The following is an 18,918-nucleotide window of genomic DNA, read 5'->3' as shown; positions in this document are numbered from 1 at the left end:
CTGAGCCAATGGACTTCTCTTGGCAGACTTCCAGACTGCATCCTTCTACTCCAGACTGACCCTGCTGCTTTATTTTCAGACTTTGCAAATAAGGAGGAAATTTAAAACACTTTTTATTTCCAAATGCTAAATTGGATTTGATACACACACAAACATTCAGTTTAAGTACCAGGGAAAGCCCAGGGCTTGGTAGTTTTTGATTCCCAATAATACTATTCTCTTTTCAAACACTGACTTCTCTGGCCCTTCCTACAAGAGTTGCATGCCTTATCCCTGCCACAGACATTCCATCCAGGGAGGATTGTGAAAATTACAGACTTTGTCTCCCTTCAGCACCCGGCAGCCCAGGAAAATTAACAGCTAAACTGAACCTAACTGTAAGGTGGTGTCTCCTGAGCCATGTAAGTATAATAATTCATATTTTTCCCTAGATGTAGTAAATACATAAATATACAAAGGCTTCTAGCTGCCTTGTGTTGCTTACAGAAGCTGAGTCAATGTTTTCCTGGGTCCATTTTAGGAGTATGCGGTTTTCAGAGATCCCTCATGCTAACCTGTGTTGGTGATGCCTTGCTCTCACCTTGCAAGCTATTGCAGTGTTGTGACATCATTTTAGAGAAAAAAGAAACCACTAAAGGGTTTTAATTTTTTCCCCTCTTTCCTTCTGTTTCTGCTTCTCCATGTTCCACCTAAACTAGTATTGAGTTGATTTTCTCCAGAACCCTTGTGAGCGTCTGTCGTCATTCTAAGTTGTTCCCTCCCCTCCGCCGGGCGGCTCCCTGGTACTGACAAAAGGGGCGTTCAAGCCCTCTCTGCCCTTCCTCGGTCTGCTTGTTTGTATTTTCCCTGTCTGAGGTTGGGCTGACTGTGGGGTTTTCCACAGAAGAGGCCGGAGTTTGGATAAGCCAGCAGTTTAAGCAGGTTTTATGACCAGCCAGTGTAATAAAATGCATTCAGGGGTCACCCGAGAAACTTTAATCAGCACCAGGGGTCACTGGATAGCACTTCTAGACAGGAGAGACAGAAATGAGGAACAGAGTTTCAAAAGAGAGGAAGAAGAACTGGGGGAGGGGGCTAGGGAGCGAAGGTTCTCAAGTTATCAGGAATAACTTTTTAAAAAAATCAATGTGTTTTGCAATCAGAAATGGCAAAAACAGCCGTAATTGCCCAGCGGAAACTAGAGATCTGCTGCAAATTTAGATGAGAATTTTACCCAAAGACTTAATTTTTTTCCCTTGTGAAGTTTTGCATGAAAGTTTGGCCTTATGATTGGTCTCGGGATGGATATCAAATATCTCACCCTGAAGGGAGAAACATTCCCACCAAATCCTTCTCTCCTGAAAGAAAAAAAAAAAAAGATTCTGCATCCAATAATCAGAGCCTGGGCAGACAAATTGGCACCACTGTTTTTTGCTCTCCAGCCTCCCTTTTATTTTCTGCTAGAAATAAGACTGCAGACTTGAGTCACAATTCACAAATATTTGGTAGTATTATGTTGCAAGGAACCGGGGGTACAAAACCCAGAAGAAGGCAATTCTTAAAAGCTTTGCCTTCACTCATGCAAACAAACTTTATGCCTTTCAATAAATCTCCTGTTTTGTAAGTGGCCATTAAAATAACAGATCATTTGATTAAAATTCTGTTTTCTTTTCACAACAGTCATTTGGAGTTTTGGGGAACCTCCAAATGTGGTCTTGGCCATGATGTCATTAGCATTTTATTAATGCATTCAAAAGGTTAAAAGCTCTTACTTTTTATAGGGCTTTTAAAATCAAACATTTGATTGTCTCTTGCATAAACTGACTCTGAACCCATTAAAATGTGACAACAACTTCAGAACTGACCCTGTTTAAGGGTAAAAAATTGATCAAGGATTTGCCACATTTTTAATTGCTTTGAATGAAATGGAAACTGAACTGAAGCCAATATTTGGGAATGGAAAGAATTAAATCCAGTCCAACACCTTTCGATATAATAATGATATTTTTTAAATTAGGGCTTTTCCCTTTTAGAGTTGAATGATTCTTTATGGCACAAAAATAGTTTATAGTTTGAAAGGTTTATTTTTTCCTCTCTAGTCCAGTCAGAATGCAATCAGCTTGTCATTAAAAATAAGATGGAAATATTTTTGTAAAAATATGTTTCAGGTGTCCTAGCCTAAAAAAAATGCTCAGGGCGACAACTGTAAATTTGCCTTTGTTTTCTATTTAGATGGAAAATCATGTGTGGCTGCATAGATTTGGAATGATGTTATCAAACTTTTAGACTTTTAAATTAGGCACTTTGGGGAATTATGTAATAAATTTACAATAAAATAATAAAATCAGTGATGCTGGCGTCTATGTGACCATTTATTGTTATTTTCCATTTTGTCTCATTCCCATCACATATATTTTTAGGTTGGAATACTCCATTCCATTGAGTGATATTTTGCATACAAAGGAGAATATTGCTGCCCCCTCAGCTTCTTCACTAAATGAAAACGTACACACTCCATTCTAATTTTGTGCTATTCTTACATCGCTGATCATGAAGAGTTTTCAACTTACCTTCATTGTTTTATTCATTTATTATTTTAGTGACTGATCACATTTCTCACTCTAGGACATGCTGTTTTTTCAGAACACATTAGGTCTTTCTGTTTTTGTCCCTCACAAATGAACTACTGAAAAACCATCTCCCTGAGCCTTTCTTTTTTAATTGCTTCTGTGTTTTGAGGCATCGGGGGAGCTACATAACTAGCAGGAGCCGATCAGCAGATAAGCTTGCATAACATGCACTTAATTATACAAACAAGTCTTTCTGGAGAAAGTCTTCTGACAATTACCTCCCGAAATAAATATACCTTGGCGACTGTCAATAGTAATAAAGCCCCTGCAATCATTTCTTAAAGCTTTTATTGTTTGCTTGTAATTAGCATGTTGATGTGATTAAAGCTACATTTGACTTCTGATAAACCCCAGACTCCTGCAGATAACATTTCCAGCAGTTCAAAGCTGCTTTCATTAGAAGCGATATTTATCTGATTTGTAACCAATCAATTGGAAATAAAACTTTCCCGTGGCATGCCGTTAAAACAGCCAGCAGCAGCCCTGGTTTCCTCAAGTCCCTTTTCTCATCGATGTCCTTGAATGAGATGGATTCCATATGGTTAGGCGCAGGAGAAAGGGCAGGGATTGGAAAGGTGGAGAATGCGGCTCTGTGGACAGCCCCTCCAGACTCGCTGCCTTCTTTCTACTTGTTGCTGTTCGAAGGCACGGTAACTGCTGTAACCAATTTTCTTGAAAAATACACTTTTTGTGTGGCAGCAGAAAAGCCTGCAGAGCTGGGGTTTGTTAAGGGCATATTTGTGATGTTTACTCTGCTTGCATATTTTAAAGTTTATGTTTGATTCTTTTATTAGACTCTTTCAGTTCTCATTTAACTTGTCCTCTTTGCTCTCCCCCAAAATTATTTCTCCCTCTATTTCCATACTATCGCTCTCATTTTATATCTCCTTTCTTTCTCCCTTTTTTACTTTTCTTTCTTCTTGCTTTCTTCCTTCTTCCTTTCTGATTTTTGTTTTTATGTGTTCATTTTATATAATAATATTTGATTTGCAACCACTTTAAATTTTCTTATTCAAAATTATAAAGATCTAAATTTTGACGTTTTGATAAATAGACAAATAATGTTTTTTAAAAGTTTATCTGATCCAGCAAATATGCTGTAGATTTTCTAAATGTCCATAAGTGACAGAGGAGCATGGAGCTAATAACATGTCTACCTTATCACTACAGTGACAGTGCAAACTACACCTCAATTTCTGTATAACTTCACCTCTGCACAAGTCTATTTCTTCTTCTTTCCTAACAGGAAGAAAGAAAGACAGAAAGAAAGGATGGAAGGAAGGAAGGAAGGAAGGGAGGAAAAAAGAAAGTAAGGAAGAGGGAAAGAAAGAAAAAAAGAAAGGAAGAAAGTCAGTCCACCTTCAGAATCTGTATGTATTTATTCAAAGCTCTTCTTTCCTCTTATCTTCCACACTCTCTAAACATTTCATATTTTTAGAAATGAAATAGAGAAAGGAAAATATTTTCTGTAATGGAGCCTGTGTTACATGCAAACCTTTATGGATTTCCAGCCATAACTCATTAAAATCTGTCTTTAAATATATAGTAAACATGTGGGTAAATACATATGCCATGCTTTTTAAGTTGAGTTTTAAAGTGAATGTACATAAACTAAATATTTTATTGGTATTAAAATGAAAACATGAAATCCATGCCCGTGAAGCCATTTACACTAATCTGGGCATGTTCAAAGGCTTTCCATTTTTATTTAATTATATGGTCTTTCACTGCCCATTTCAAGTGTTTTCACAAACACTATAATTTATAACTTTATAGATAATCTTATACAATTCCAACTTTATTTAAAAACATGTATGTCTTTGCACAGATAATTCAAGTGCATTGTCTTGAAAACACTGATTCTTTCTAATCTTAAAACGACCTCAATTATGACATTTAATATCTTGGAAATGAATGCCATTTCATATATATATATATATCACCTGGAGGCAGTTGCATTTAAGAATTGAGTAAACAAGGAGGAACTATTCCTGTAAATGAACAACTAAGAAGATAGCATGATTGGGTGTAACAAGTATGTCTTTATTTGTCTGGGGTTTATGAATATGTCTTATAGCCAGGACAATCTCTGGACAATGCCAGGCTCAGAGAAAAGGTCAGGAGTATACTAGGTGCCTATTGAAAATAGCTTTTAACGAATAGTTCAAATGTTTTCTTTTCCACCTATTTTAGAAAATATTTTTGAAATAGTTAAAAATCCATTTAAATGTCAACTGTAAAGTGGTTCTTCACTTTAAAAGCATTCCCTCGTTTCTCCATCTCTTAATTAATATACATTAAACTAAGTCTGTTGACAAATATATTATACTGCCAAAACACAAAATATTTATTCTCATTATCTTGATTTTGTATCCACTAACTTAAGATTATTAATCATGTGTTCTTTGGGTAAAATTTTCATTTTTGTCAAACAAATGTTAGATATATTTTATAAACTAAAGCTGGAATTTTTTTGCACATAAATTATCCTATATTTCGGTAACCATATGATCACCAAAATAACAGGGAGGTTCAGAGCATTCTGGACGTGAGCATGCCTTTAAAATATGCTCTGCACATAACTTAAACCACAATGACAATATTTCAAATAATAGAAGAAAAAATGGTTTGCAGATTTACAAAAAGAAATCATGTACTTCTGCAAAGTTTTATTCTCGTAGGAGTTGTCTGGCTTATGGGCCAGAAGGATTGAGATACTATCTCATCAGATAACTCAAGGTAGAGGGTAAATCAGCCCTAACTGGATTTGTTTTTAATTGATACTTAAGTGTGTGCTTGCACGTGTGTGTGTTTATGTGTTTGTGTATAATAAGGATGCATAGGTGACCATAGCACCATGGTTTAGCTCTTTTGTGTATCTTCTCTATAATTTACTTTTCTTGAATTAGCTATCACATATAACTCTTTTTTTTTTTTTTGGTAGAAGAAACATACACTTATCTAGCTATTGACTATAGCTACACAATGACAAACATCCGAATACAAACTGAAAAATCTGAATTGTTTCCGTTTACAGTGCCAAAGAGCTGAGGGTCTGAAAATCATCGAGGCAATGGCCTAAGGGTTTCTGTTTTGACCCAAGTGTTTGGTATCATGTAGACATGGCCACCGGCTCTGTTCCCTCTCTGCCGAGGGTGCTTGTCATCTATAGATACAGGATATTTCAAAAGTACTCAGCGGAGCGATTGCAGAAGTGATTGAAATGACATCCTCTAGGCTGCATACTCAAAGAGGAGAAGGTCTGAACATTTTTTCTTGCAGATAGCCAAGCCAAGTCATTCCAGTTCACGTCTCTCATCTTATACATCAGATGATTTTCTCCCACATCAGGCTTTGCATTTGTGTGTGTTAATTCCCTTATTTTTATTTCCTGAAGTTAACACGACTATTTTCAAAATTCTATACACAGTGGAAATTTAAATTTTGTTCATAAATCCTATATACACCATCAACAAATGGTTCGTGTTTCTATGTTGCTTTGAAAAAAGCCCTGATAGAGTGAGAGGGAAAGAATCTTCTTACTTCAAGCTTTACCTGACAACAAAGCGGGCTTCATGCTTCACAGGTAAGTCTTTCAAAGAAGCAGAACGTCCATGAACTTCGGCAGGGTCTAGGCAGGAACAAATAGTCTGATTTCTACTGTCTCATTAGACTACAGGGCTAATTAAAGTTTAAGTAACTCTCAATCTGTGAAAGGAATTAACTTTGCCCGTTTTTTTTTTTATTTTTACATTCCTGATCTAAAGCTCACCTATGAGTGTGTTCTGATGTTAGCTGGCCTTTCCAAAATCTGATCACACATTGATGGAAACAATAACACCAGCTAAATGTACTCTAGCTCCTCAAACAAAAAGAATGAAGACAAAGATGTGCCCTGACAATGTTTCACTTTATATTCTGTGTATTCATGATGTACTTTAAAGCTTATTCCATATTCATACAAAACTTGCTTACTTAAATTTAGATAAAAACAACCATCTTCTCAAGTCTATGTATGGCTGCATGGCTAATGTGATTCTATTTTTCGTTTTTCCACAAATTGAAACATATTGTGATGAAGTCAGTCAAAAAAGAAGTCCAAAAAATTGCAATGGAGTTCTATGAATAAGTGAACATATTGATCACTACTCTCTGGGTCTCAAAAAACTAGTTCTTAAAAGCAACTTGAAGGATTGTCCTGAAGGAAGTCCTCAACACAAAATGGCGGCATTGGGCAAGTCTGCTCACCAGGGAATGTGTTGGGAGAGCTGCAGACTCTCGCAGAGAAGTGGGCTGCGGGCAGCATGCATTCGCACTCGTGAACATGCCTCTGTGCCCCTCCTCGAGCCTGCCCTTTACGTGTTGTGTGAAGGCCTGAAGGAGGCAGGGAAAGTGGGCACCAGAGACGCGCCTCCTGTTTGCTCCGGTCTTGGCAAGTTTTGCAGAGTCACTGCCCAGTCCAAAAGAAAGAAGACTAAAAAAGAAGTTTTAAAAGGAAAGAAAAGAAAAAGAAGAGGGGAAGAAAGAAGAAAGAAGAGGCACTCTCAGCTCCAACGGAAGCCATGCCAAGAAGCAACTAACTAAAAACAGACAGAGCAGAGACGAGAAATGAGGAAAGAATAAAATGGTTTGGAGTCAGGCTGACAAATGCACGAGAGAAAAATTCACATGGTTTCAGAGCAGTACTTGGCATCTAGCTCAGAAATTCGTGTGTGTGTGTGTGTGTGTGTGTGTGTGTGTGTAGTTTTTCATTTTTATTTCTGGAAGAATATTTTGCAATTCTTTTTACTGAAAAAGATGAGTTATTTTCCTTCTTTTAGCATAGTGGAGAAAACACCCCTATCTTCACCCAAAAAGTCTACCTCCTTTAACTTAATGCAGTTTTAAAAAATGTTTTCTTGTGCCGAATCACCAGATGACTTCCTACTGTAACCAAAAAGACTACTCAAAGCCAAATGTGTGGCCCTACTGTCTTTCAACTAGTTTCCTAACACCCCCTCATGAGGAGATAGAGGACCATTGGCTTGTTTCAAGAGAAGGCAGGGTACAACTCGGGCCAGTTTTGATTCTGCATTACTTCGAATAGTCTAAGCAGCCCCGGGGCTGAGGTCTGCAAGTATTTGGCTTATTAGATCTAATCCACTGATGGCTTGTGTGGTAACGAATGTCTGAAATGCTTGTCTATGACTAGGAATTTTTAATACTGTCCTTATGGGCTCTGCTGCGCTTTCCTGCTTGTAAACGGAGGCTTAACGCATTCAAATCATCCCTGGAACTGAGTGAGCTGGTAGCACCCAGAGAGAAAACTTGCCATTGTGATGCTAACATACCTCTCACCCTTGACCAGGAGGGGTAATTATATATAATTTACAGAAACAGTTCTTCTGGAATGAGAAAACCTAAGGGAAACACAGAAGTTTGTTTAAATTAAATTGAATACCTTTTAGATAAGAAATACAAATGCAGTTTGGAGTGGACTGTTCCTCTCTGTCCCATGATCAGAGCACTGGGGGCTTTTTACTGCTCTGAAGGCCAGGGCAACAGTGTGGACATGCTTATTTGAACCTCTCTGGGCAAGGCTGTAATGACTGGACTTGATGAAGCAAAGACTCTCAGAACAGCTGCCAGGGACTTTTGTTTTCTTCTGTGACAGACATGTTCTAAAGGCACTGATAGTAACTAACCATAAATATTGTCCAAAAGGGTAGCATACAAGTATCTATTTTCTGTGCTTCTCCCTTGCCACTCCACATCCTCATTTCCACCCCCTCCCCACAAACCTTAACCAAGTTGTGTTGGGACAGACATACCTAGAAATTCATTTTGAAGAAGAGTATGGATGGCTCCCACTTCTAGAGTGGCTGCCATTGCTGGCCTGAGAACATTTGCGTAGCATCTTCTGAGAGGAGTCTCTTGAAATATATGTTCTCTCTTATGTGTCCCCATTTCCAGCATTTTTTTACATCAGAGTGAGGCCCTCAAAGGGGTGAACATTTCAATGGCGTAGTGTTGAGGATAATGCCGATGATCCACAGGTATAGCACTTACCCCCTTTCTTGGGGAGATGGTGGCAGCTGGGGGACATGTATTTTAACCACAGTCAAACAAGGACCCAGAATATTTTAGTACTGATTGAAATACTATTTCCATTAATTTTCTACTATTGAATGAAACTTCTGGATAAGTGAAAGTCAAACCCGGCGACTCCCATGTAGTGGAAATAGCACAAGCTTTAAAGTCAGACAGGTGTGGATTCACATATTAACTACACTACATATTAACTGTGTGACCCTTGACTTCCCTGGTCCTCAATATCCTCACCCCTAAAATAAACACCACCTCAAGGGATTTTTAAGATAAGATGCAGAAGTGCTTCATACATTTAAAAAACAAACAAAAAACAGGAAAAAAAAAATCATCACTCAACGAAAGTTGGTTCTTTCTTCTATCCTAAAAATAAAACAAGAATTTTGAAGTGAACCATTTTGTTGCAAATCATTCTAAAGTCTAGTTGTCATCTCTCTTTAATAATTGATGACCTTGATATACCATCACAGATTAGTGTAGTTGTAGAAGTTAAGGGAGATGTGATGAACAATGTCTTAAATGCTGAATATTCTCTGTAATCTGCCCTTAGTACCAAATATCCATAGGCAGTTTTCTTATGTTGTAATAATCATAATATCTTTTTGAACGTTATGGTGAGAGCTATAGCTATATTCTTTCATTTATTTCACACAACGATGTTATGAAGTGGTTATTCATGTTTACAAATGAGGAACTTGAGTCTCAAAATGGTAAAACTATTTGCCTCCGCACAAAGAATGGAGATGAGATTCAAACCCAGTTCTAGTTGGCTCTAAATCCCAAGCTCTTAACTACTGTTTATACTGCCGTATTCTGTTGGACCACATAGTCCAGAATTTCACCATGGCATCACTGCAGAAAGTCATGCAGACTCTGCTCAAATGCTCTGATGATGTGAAATTCACTTTTCCATCTAGGTAACTCATTCCGCTTTGTGATAGTTCTGTTTTTCTACAGTTCTTTACTTTGAATTTGATGATCATCACTATGAAGCCAAGAGGGACATTTAAACAATTGTATGAAAAGAAATGTGTTGTAATGGGGGTAAAAAAAAGAGAAGCAGCTGCTAAATTCTCTACAGGTTGACTGGCCACTTCCGGTAATATTCTTCAGCGTCATTAAGTGTTATTTTTTATTTGTTGGCACATTTCCATGGCCACCATTTTAGAACTGCACTTTCTACATGTGGCTATTGAAATGTGGCTAGTCCAGATTGAGATGTGTTGTAAGTACAAAATATACACTGGATTTCAGAGGTTTCATATAACAAAAAAGAGTATAAAATTCCTCATTAATTAATTATACATTGAAATGATAATGTTTTGGGTATGAGTTAAATAAATACATTGCTAAAATTATTTTCACCTGTTTGTACTTTTTAAAATGTGGCTACTAGAAAATTTTAAATTACTTACATATCGACTTATATTTGCAACTTGCATTGTATTTCTGTCGGACAACATTGCTCTGTACCCTCAAGAGAGGAATGTACCAGATGTTCGAAATGTATCAGATCCACACCTTGCTGCATTCAGTCTCAGAGAAGAATAAAAGCGAAAGCTGATTTATCTCCCACTCTCTTCTGCTTTAGTGCTTTAAGTACAAGCTGCTTTTTATGCACAGAGAGATCGTTTATCTTTTGGGGTGTGGCTAGTGCTAGAGTGCATATCCCTTAATCATCCTTGTTGAAGGTTGACAGGAATTATTTATTTACACTGCAAATATTGCTCTTTGTGTTATAGGGGAATGCGTGGCCTTAGCCCTTAAACACCATGGAGTTAGCATTGGAAAATTTCAGGCAATTGTCCTCAGTTTCACCAGGTGTGCGTAGCGGGATATGAAGGGGAGGTGTGGAGTAGAGAACAGATGGAGAGCTAACCTAAACAGACTCCAGGTCTAAGGATGCTCAGGGACCACCCTGAGCATCTATGATGAATATAAAAGTCTTTCCAAATGCTGAGTTCTCCATCTGAACACAACAGAACATTAGCTGGAGTAACCATCCATGTTGAAGACCTGAGTCATCTCTGCTAACTATTCCTGGAGAAATCAAATGGCATTTCCAACCACCCCACCTAGGTATGGTTTGTTCAGGTCACAGAGAGGAGGCTACAGATGATTTCCATCTTGAAGGAGGAATTGTTCCCATCAGCCTGCCTGCCTCCCTCCCTCCTGCCTGCCTGGGATTGCAGCTGAGCCATATTTAGCCTCTAAAGCTAGATGTTTTAGTGCTTGGCTCTTTTTAACTGGCATATGTTAAGAGCTTTGAATTAACAGGTGCATAAAAACTGTCAAAAAACACTTAAATCTCAAGACAGACTGTCAGTTGTATTAAAAAATATGGTGTTACATAACCATGCACTCTCAACACGTCCAGCGCGTAACAGCTTGGAAAGTCCTTCCTCCCTCCTAGCAACCTGGCGATGTTAATCCATCCCGTGAAACAAAAGGCCATGGTCCTTTAACCTCTTGATGGAGGATGGGCTTGTGTGTGCGTGCACACGCGTGTGTATGGGGGCGGGGGGCTGGATCAGGATCATAGCAGGGCAAGTTTTCCCTTCTGCAACTGAATCTTCTTTCAGTTTCCAAGATCCCCGTTTGTAAACTAGGCTAATTGAGAGGGAAAAAAACCTCCCGGAGCTCTGGGAGGCATACTTGAAGTTGTTCCTTTTAAGGAAAATAAACAATTTATCATGTAACGTGGTGAAATTTAAATTAAAATTAGCACAGGACAGCAGAGAGAGAGAGAGAAAATGTGACTCTTAAAGCTGTGTGAATTACAACAGTTTCAGGTGAAAATATAAAAGATACTACTCAGTTAAAATAAGTATAAATAAAATACGGATAATGTTTGCTCCATGATATTAAGAGCTGCTTTATTATATTTTTAAAGACAATAGTTGTGCGTCATTCTCTCTAAAGTTGGAATGAGAGAACCTAGCATTTCTGTGTTAAGTACTTTCTTGTACATAATGTGGGCCATAGAAGCATTTTAAATTTATTCAGATTAAAAGTTTGATATGACCTTGGCTGCGCTTGATAGAGTCATGTTTTGGATTACTCACTGGGTCCTAATTTACCAAATAGCTGGGTGACCATGGCCACGTCAGTTACTTTTTCAAAGCGTCATTTATTTTTTAAATTGTAATGTGACAGTGGATGGGGGTGGGATGGGAAAGACTCCTTAACATTGACTCTGGGTCTAAAAAGAGTAAAATCCTGTGATATATGAAATTCTCCCTGGAATAAGAGTGTCATTTTTGGATATCCCTACGTAGAATACTAGAGCCACCATATTGAAATGATGAGGCAGGTTTTTGTTTGTCTTCTTGTTTTTTCTGTGTCCTGGCATTTAAATTTTTTTTTCATTTTAATACGCATTCCAGAAGGTGGTCATAGGTCAAGCTTCCCAGAAAATAGACTCTGGGATGGATATGTGTGTACAAAAGTTTATTGGACATTATGTTTGAGACAACAGCATTAAGTGAGACAAGGAAGCGGAAGTGGGCAGGTTGAGAGATGTTGAAATGTGATGCAGCCGATCCCATGAGGCGTGCTAGACCCCCATTCTTCCCAAATGGGGCAAAGGGGCCAGCCCATTGAAGCCCCACAACTGTTAGTCTGAGGTTGCAGTCTGCTCCCAGGAAGGGAGCACAACTTTGGTAAGGCCCCTCTCTTTAGCCTAGGGCAAATTCTGGAGAGAGACTCACCAGTGAGCCATTAGCAGCCAACACTTGCCACAGCTGGGGGAAGGGGTGCCTCAGTCCTGAAGGGGTCGTCTGGGCAGTGCACCCCAGTATCCTTTACAAAGACAGTTCTAGGCTCTGTTCTCATGGTTCTTATTGTAGTTTCTCTCATACTAGATGTATGATCTTAGACAAGATGCTTAATTTTTGTGCTTCTTAACCCACACTTTCCTTATTCCCAAATTGGGGATAATAACGGAACCAGGTAAAGTTATGATGAAGACTAAAGACATAATCTTTGTAAAGCGTCTAGCAGAGTGCCTGACATGTAATGGGCTCTCTTTAAATGTAAGTTTTGCCTTCCTCTCTTGTTAAATAATAATCCTTTTTCATGTCTAAGGATAGATTCCAAAAAGAAGGAAGATCTAACAAATATTAGATTGTCATCGAGGTTCGTCCACAGATGAAAATGTTTTCCTGTTGTAAAATGCCATGTTTTCCAAGGAGTGATGACACTTTGGATCTAAGTTGTGCTTTCAGCCCGCTGAAGGATGTCATTCTTTTTTTTTTTTTTTTTTTTAAAGATTTTATTTTTTCCTTTTTCTCCCCAAAGCCCCCGGTACATAGTTGTACATTCCTCGTTGTGGGTTCCTCTAGCTGTGGCATGTGGGACGCTGCCTCAGCGTGGCTCGATGAGCAGTGCCATGTCCGCGCCCAGGATCCGAACCAACGAAACACTGGGCCGCCTGCAGCGGAGCGCGCGAACCCAACCACTCGGCCACGGGGCCAGCCCTGAAGGATGTCATTCTTGTTAGAAAAAAACATATTGAAAGGATGTAATCTCCCCACCCCACCACGCCCTCGTCCCATCTCAACACCAAGGCCAGCCCTAGCATTACTCAGCATTAACTGTTAACACATTAGGGATTGAGATGGGGGGTATCCTCCAGAAAGGCTCTTTCTGCCTCTCTTATACATAATTTGAGGGGCTATCACTAAGTATCCTGCCAAACTCCTCTGACATCCCTTTATTAAGATGCATAGGGTTTAGATGGGATAGAGAGGGGAGGTAGACAGAAGCATTTAGAGTTATTTTTCCAAATCCCTTTTTAAATATGAAGCCAAGGCAAAAACAAATAGTATGCACAGTTCCCAACACTGTTTTCTCATTGGAATGCGTTAATATTATTGTTATTGTTTGATTCTTATTGATTGCCAATGACAAGTTAGTTTCTATAACGGTCATGGAGGAGAAAGGGATTTTGCCAAAAGGAATTACATTCTAAGGAAGATCAAAGAGTGGGTGTTTCATCTGATACACATTTGCTCTCTGTTCAGATATGGGGACTTATGGCCTGTTTTGAAATTCTGATGTGCGTGTCAAATAGTCAGGGCTTATTGTTCATTCTTGCTTACTCTCTCCTTCCCTCCTCCTTTGCCCACAGAGGTTTCCTTCTGGCTTCTCCCCTGCTCGGCATCAGTCAGTCTGATGTAACTATCTCAGCAGGCCAAAGAAGGAGATGAGATGTCATAAAATCCAACCCTGTTGGTACATATTTTGATTTCAGAAAAGCTGAAAAATAATTGTTACTTCGGAAGTTGAAGGGCTGGGTCCAGAAAGGAAATTCCTGAGAAGGGACCTGGCCCTGGCATTAGCAATCCCTATAGCTAGGAGATATTTTTATCTTTGAATATGGAACAGGAAGATCATTTTCTCCGAACATTAGAATGAAATGGAATCTTTACCAGCCCGCCAGCAACCTATAATAGGAAAGGAGAAAATATTTGAGCTCTAACCATGGAGAAGTTAAAATCATAACAATAAAACAAACTAAAAAGACCCAAACAAACAAAAACCACTTTCCATTCCACTGTGTGAGCTAAACGATCCCATCCCTCAAGGTATATTGGTTTTTACACTTAGATATCCACTTTGCCTCTCTTTAAAAGAGTGAGGTGTCTTAGGGATGCAAATTAGTTTTTCTAGGTCGTGTATATTAGCAGTTTTCATTATGCCATCTTGATGATTATATAAGATGCCAGGTACTTCTTTTTTTCACCGTTAAAGAAAGTATGTAATGATTCCCTGAGAAATATTAGTCAATTAAAACTATTCATTTTAGCCCTTCAGTTTTGCTGAAAAGAGATGGTCAATCACCTCGTAACTGATTTATACCTGACACTTTGTCAAAATTTAATGGACCGTGTTTATGTAGCACAAACCTCAAAGTAAACTAAGTCTTGTGCTGAATTACAGAGTTCCAAGGAGGTTTGGAATGCTCACAAGATGGTGGGGAAAGAGTAGGATGGAGGTGTGAGGGGAGGGATGTGGAGGTGACCTGACACATTCTAAGCATCTCTCAAGATTGCCTTGGAGCCTCTCACTTTCCCTCACTTGCCTTGCTTTGCCACAGCCCACCAGCTCAGCCTGGCCTAGTGGCTCACCTGCTGGGGTGAGCAGTCTGTTGCGTTGTGAATGCCAAGTCCTCCCCCTTGGCTGCCTCTCATATGTCCAGAATTTCTGTCTCCTCCCACCATTTTCAGACTTGGATAAAACAGCATACCACAGGCATACTACATATGCTATACACGTTATGGTATCTGACATCCCAGCAGCCACCAAGATGACGTAATCCAGAAGAGTGGGAAGCCCTACCCCACTCAAACTTCAACCAATAGGAAAGGGAAACAGGTGGGAGCTGGTCAGATGAATTCCTTCTTCTTCCTCATGCCCGTGGACTGCTCTCAAGCACCATTTCTTAATATAGCCTGTATGCAGAAGTTCCTTTTGGATAGCCCTGCTGTGCAACCAGCTATGTTTCTTTTACAGTTGTGGCAAATCAGTGGCCAGTGCAATATTGCCTCCTATTCCTTCCTTTCTTCCTTCCTTCTCCCTTACTCTGTCTGACTTCCCGAGCAAAGCATCATCAGTTAACACTTGCCTCAGCATCTGTTTTCTAGCCAAGACAAGAGGGCAGTGTGAAGTCTTCCGAGAAACTAGTCTTTTCAACATCCCTCATGGACTACTGTCTGAAACTTAGAAAAAGCGTGTACAAGTAAGAAATCCCTCTGAGGAGTTGGGAATGCTAGATAGCCCCCCTTTAAGATCCTGGTAGCAGAGGGTGTCACAAAAACACATCTCTGAGGGAAAGGGGAAGAGAGGTTTCTCTGCTTCTTCAGAGCAGCAACTCTGTAGGACAATGTGGGCACAGGCTGGCCCTGAGGGACCATTGGGTGGCAACACCAGTAGCAGGAAGAAGCCTAGCCTTAGTGATTGTGATGAAGAACCTTCACAGGAAAATCACGAAAGAGAATTAGAGGAGGAAAGAGTATGGCGGGTAGGTCCACAGTGGTTTGAGAGAACTTGTTCGGAAGAATTTGTGCGGCCCCTTTTAGAAGCTTTAGAACTATTTGGAAAATTGGGAACGGGGAGGATTAAGGGAAGGGTTAAAGTTTCTGTAATATAAGTTGGAGCAAAGCCAACTTTTATAATGCAGTTGTTGAGTTAGAATGACTAAGGACATTGTATGTGAGCTAGCCACAGTGTAATGACTGTTTGCTGTATACCCTGGCTATATCGCTGTGGGGTGTAGTGTGCTGGTTGTAAGGCCCATTTACTGACAGGATGTACCACAGTTGGCTTTACTTTATTGTTTGTTTTCCTACATCCTAAGCCTAGTAATCAATCCGTGAGATATTCCATTCCCTTAAAATGATCATACCACAACATGACATCAAGCTTTCTGAAATAGGACTTTCCAGTTATATACTCAAAGCTAAATGCTTCTCAGATGCCAGCTCTGGGTAAAGGGAGATAGAGAACTTGACATGTGAAAAGAAAATATGTTCTAGGGGTAGGGCTCCTTATTAAAAGCGCCCTATTTATAATGAAAGGCAGATTCCAGAAACTCTCAAATTATGCTAGAGAAATTATTGTAATTACTAAGCTTGAGAAAAAAGTGACTACAGGAAAGAGCAAACAATACAACAGCTAAGTAGGACTGAGGGCAGAACCAATGGCTTCTTCCCTTAAATCTTAAATTATCTGTGTCACAATTTCTAAGTCCGGGAAAAACTGAAGGGCCTGCCCAGTTGTGTAGCATAAGTGTCTGTAGGCCAAGGAGACCAGTAAAATATAGTTGCAGTCATAAACGTATTCTCCATAACCTAGTCAGAATAGCTCAAAAGTCCATGTCAGCTATGCTCATCAAATTCTTATTTTGAAATCTTATTATTTTCTTTTCCTCCTAACCTTTCTCCGAGTATTTAGAAGGATGACTATTATTTTAATTTCAAGATAAAAATAATGAATAAAATTTCAGAATTATCACACATGACACAGGATTTAAGGTTCAACATCTACCTTATTGTCAGTAGATCTATTACTACTGCTTTGTTCTACTGTGACACGTTTGTCTATACATTATTATGTCTACACAAAAGTAACAAATGCATGCGCATTGCTGTTCATTTGCTGTCCCGTCTCTCAACCATCCCCTGCTGTCTCCATCTCAACCTGTCAATACACTGTATCTTCTTTTCTTCAACCCAGGGATCAAATTTTGTTGATTTTCATTGATATATCTCCGGGATCATAGTGCTTGATATATGGTAGATATTCAAGAAAGTATGTTCAAAGAACGAAATTTATCCAAGGAGATCACTCTAGTGGATTAAATCTCTTGAAACCATCTCCTGTTCTGAAAAATCGAGACAGGCTTTGCTGTTAGGCTACACACTAAACTACATGAAGCACATAATTTGAGACCTAATATTTATTCCTTTCCATTCTTTTACCCTGAAGAGTATATCTCAGTTAAGCAGGCAAAAAAGAGACCACATGTATAACCATAAGATAGGAGCAATTACGTAATTTTTCACAGAAAAAGTATGCTTAGATTTGTGTGAGTGTGGAACAGGGCATTATCTTCCTCATCATCAATGTGATTATGCCCATCTTCACCATCCACTGCAGGGTTAAGAGACTCCACAGAGAGAAGTCTGGAAGGAGGAAAATGTGGTGCCCATACGGAAGCTTCAGGACGAAGTACTGACGTACTCAGAAAAAAAGCGCTACAGTAGGAGTCAGGAGACTGGGGTATTTGATAAGTTACTTAACCTCTTGATCCTCCATTTCCTCTGCTATAAAATGTAAATAGTAATAACTGCTTTGTCAATCTTAACTGGTTGTCAGGAATATCCAATAAAATCAGTACTTGAGAACTCTGAAGTTCTATATGGCTATACAGTGTTGTTATTGTTCATGTAATAATCCATTTAGGGGCATTAGAGTCAGACAGACGTGAGTTTAAATCCTGAGTCCCCTACACTAGAGCTATATGATCATGGCTGGGTTACTTAATTTTCCTGAACCTCTGTTCCTCATTTTAAAATGTGGCTAATCATAATTAGAGTGGACATACCAACAAAAGGCGATCATATTGCTGGACATAGCACTTGACTACCCTACTTACGTAAGTTTAGTTTTAAAATGTGGTTATTTTAGGGGACTGCCCGGTGGCTCAGCGGTTAAGTTCGCACGTTCCACTTTGGCAGCCCGGGGGTCGCCAGCTCGGATCCCTGGTGTGGACATGGCACTGCTTGGCAAGCCATGCTGTGGTAGGCGTCCCACGTATAAAGTGGAGGAAGAGGGGCACAGATGTTAGCTCAGGGCCAGTCTTCCTCAGCAAAAAGAGGAGGATTGGCAGCAGATGTTAGCTCAGGGCTAATCTTCCTCAAAAAAATAAAATAGGTAAAATAAAAATAAATAAATAATAAATAATGCTTTCAAAAAATGTGATCATTTTAAATGAACAGATGTTAGTGGAGGATTTCAGCTCTAGAGTTTAACAAATTGGAGCTTGTCATTTATTTACTAAAATAAATGGAAAAACTTTGATTCACTTTATACATATATAATGCAAACTAAATTATCTCTTTGAAAATGAGGCCGTAGTCTGTTTTCTCACTGGTGATGAGATCCAGGAGAACCTAAGCAATTTCCACCAATTAGCAGTACCTCGGTCACATGATGCTCACAAACAGAATAATTGTTTCCCATCAGATCTCAGAACACAATGACTCCCTTAAGCAGTAGTTGACATGGAAGATTAAAATAGCATATAAGTCAACCGAAAAAATGAAGCATCTCTGATGAGCGAAAAACATAAAAATAAGAAGGCTTATTCCTAAAAATGTTTACAAGTGGCAGAGAACATGATAAGAGCCAACAATTTAAATCAAGTTTTAAAAATAGATAAAAGACTAGCAACAGCCGCACATATAGCTTTTTCCCAAGACCGCTGGATTTGGTGGACAAAAAGTTTCAAGCCTACTTGACCAGTTTAACAAGGTTTGAATAACCCTGGTGTCTTTTTCTGTTTCTGATAAGACTTGAAGAGGAAAAGCATTTGATAATGAAAATACAGCAGTGATTCAAAGGTAAGAACATTTTTCACTCAAAATTTAATAAGAAAACAACTATGAAGATTTTTCCATGGATAAACAAGAGTCACCTGAAAAGATGGGAGACTAGA

The 18,918-nt window shown here is 39.0% G+C and overlaps 1 long non-coding RNA gene across 1 annotated transcript; it reads left to right on the top strand.

Annotated features, from left to right (window-relative positions):
* The first annotated feature begins 278 nt into the window (after positions 1–278).
* LOC139078925 (uncharacterized) lies at positions 279–17,609 on the top strand. The gene is made up of 3 exons (XR_011532116.1): positions 279–401; positions 3,856–3,979; positions 17,358–17,609. It is a non-coding gene; the product is annotated as an uncharacterized lncRNA (long non-coding RNA).
* Positions 17,610–18,918: the final 1,309 nt, after the last annotated feature.

The sequence above is a fragment of the Equus przewalskii genome, chromosome 23 (assembly GCF_037783145.1).
Source record: "Equus przewalskii isolate Varuska chromosome 23, EquPr2, whole genome shotgun sequence".
Lineage (NCBI taxonomy): Eukaryota > Metazoa > Chordata > Mammalia > Perissodactyla > Equidae > Equus > Equus przewalskii.
The sequence above is the reverse complement of the archived record's forward strand: the minus strand, read 5'-3'. Positions and strand labels throughout refer to the sequence as shown.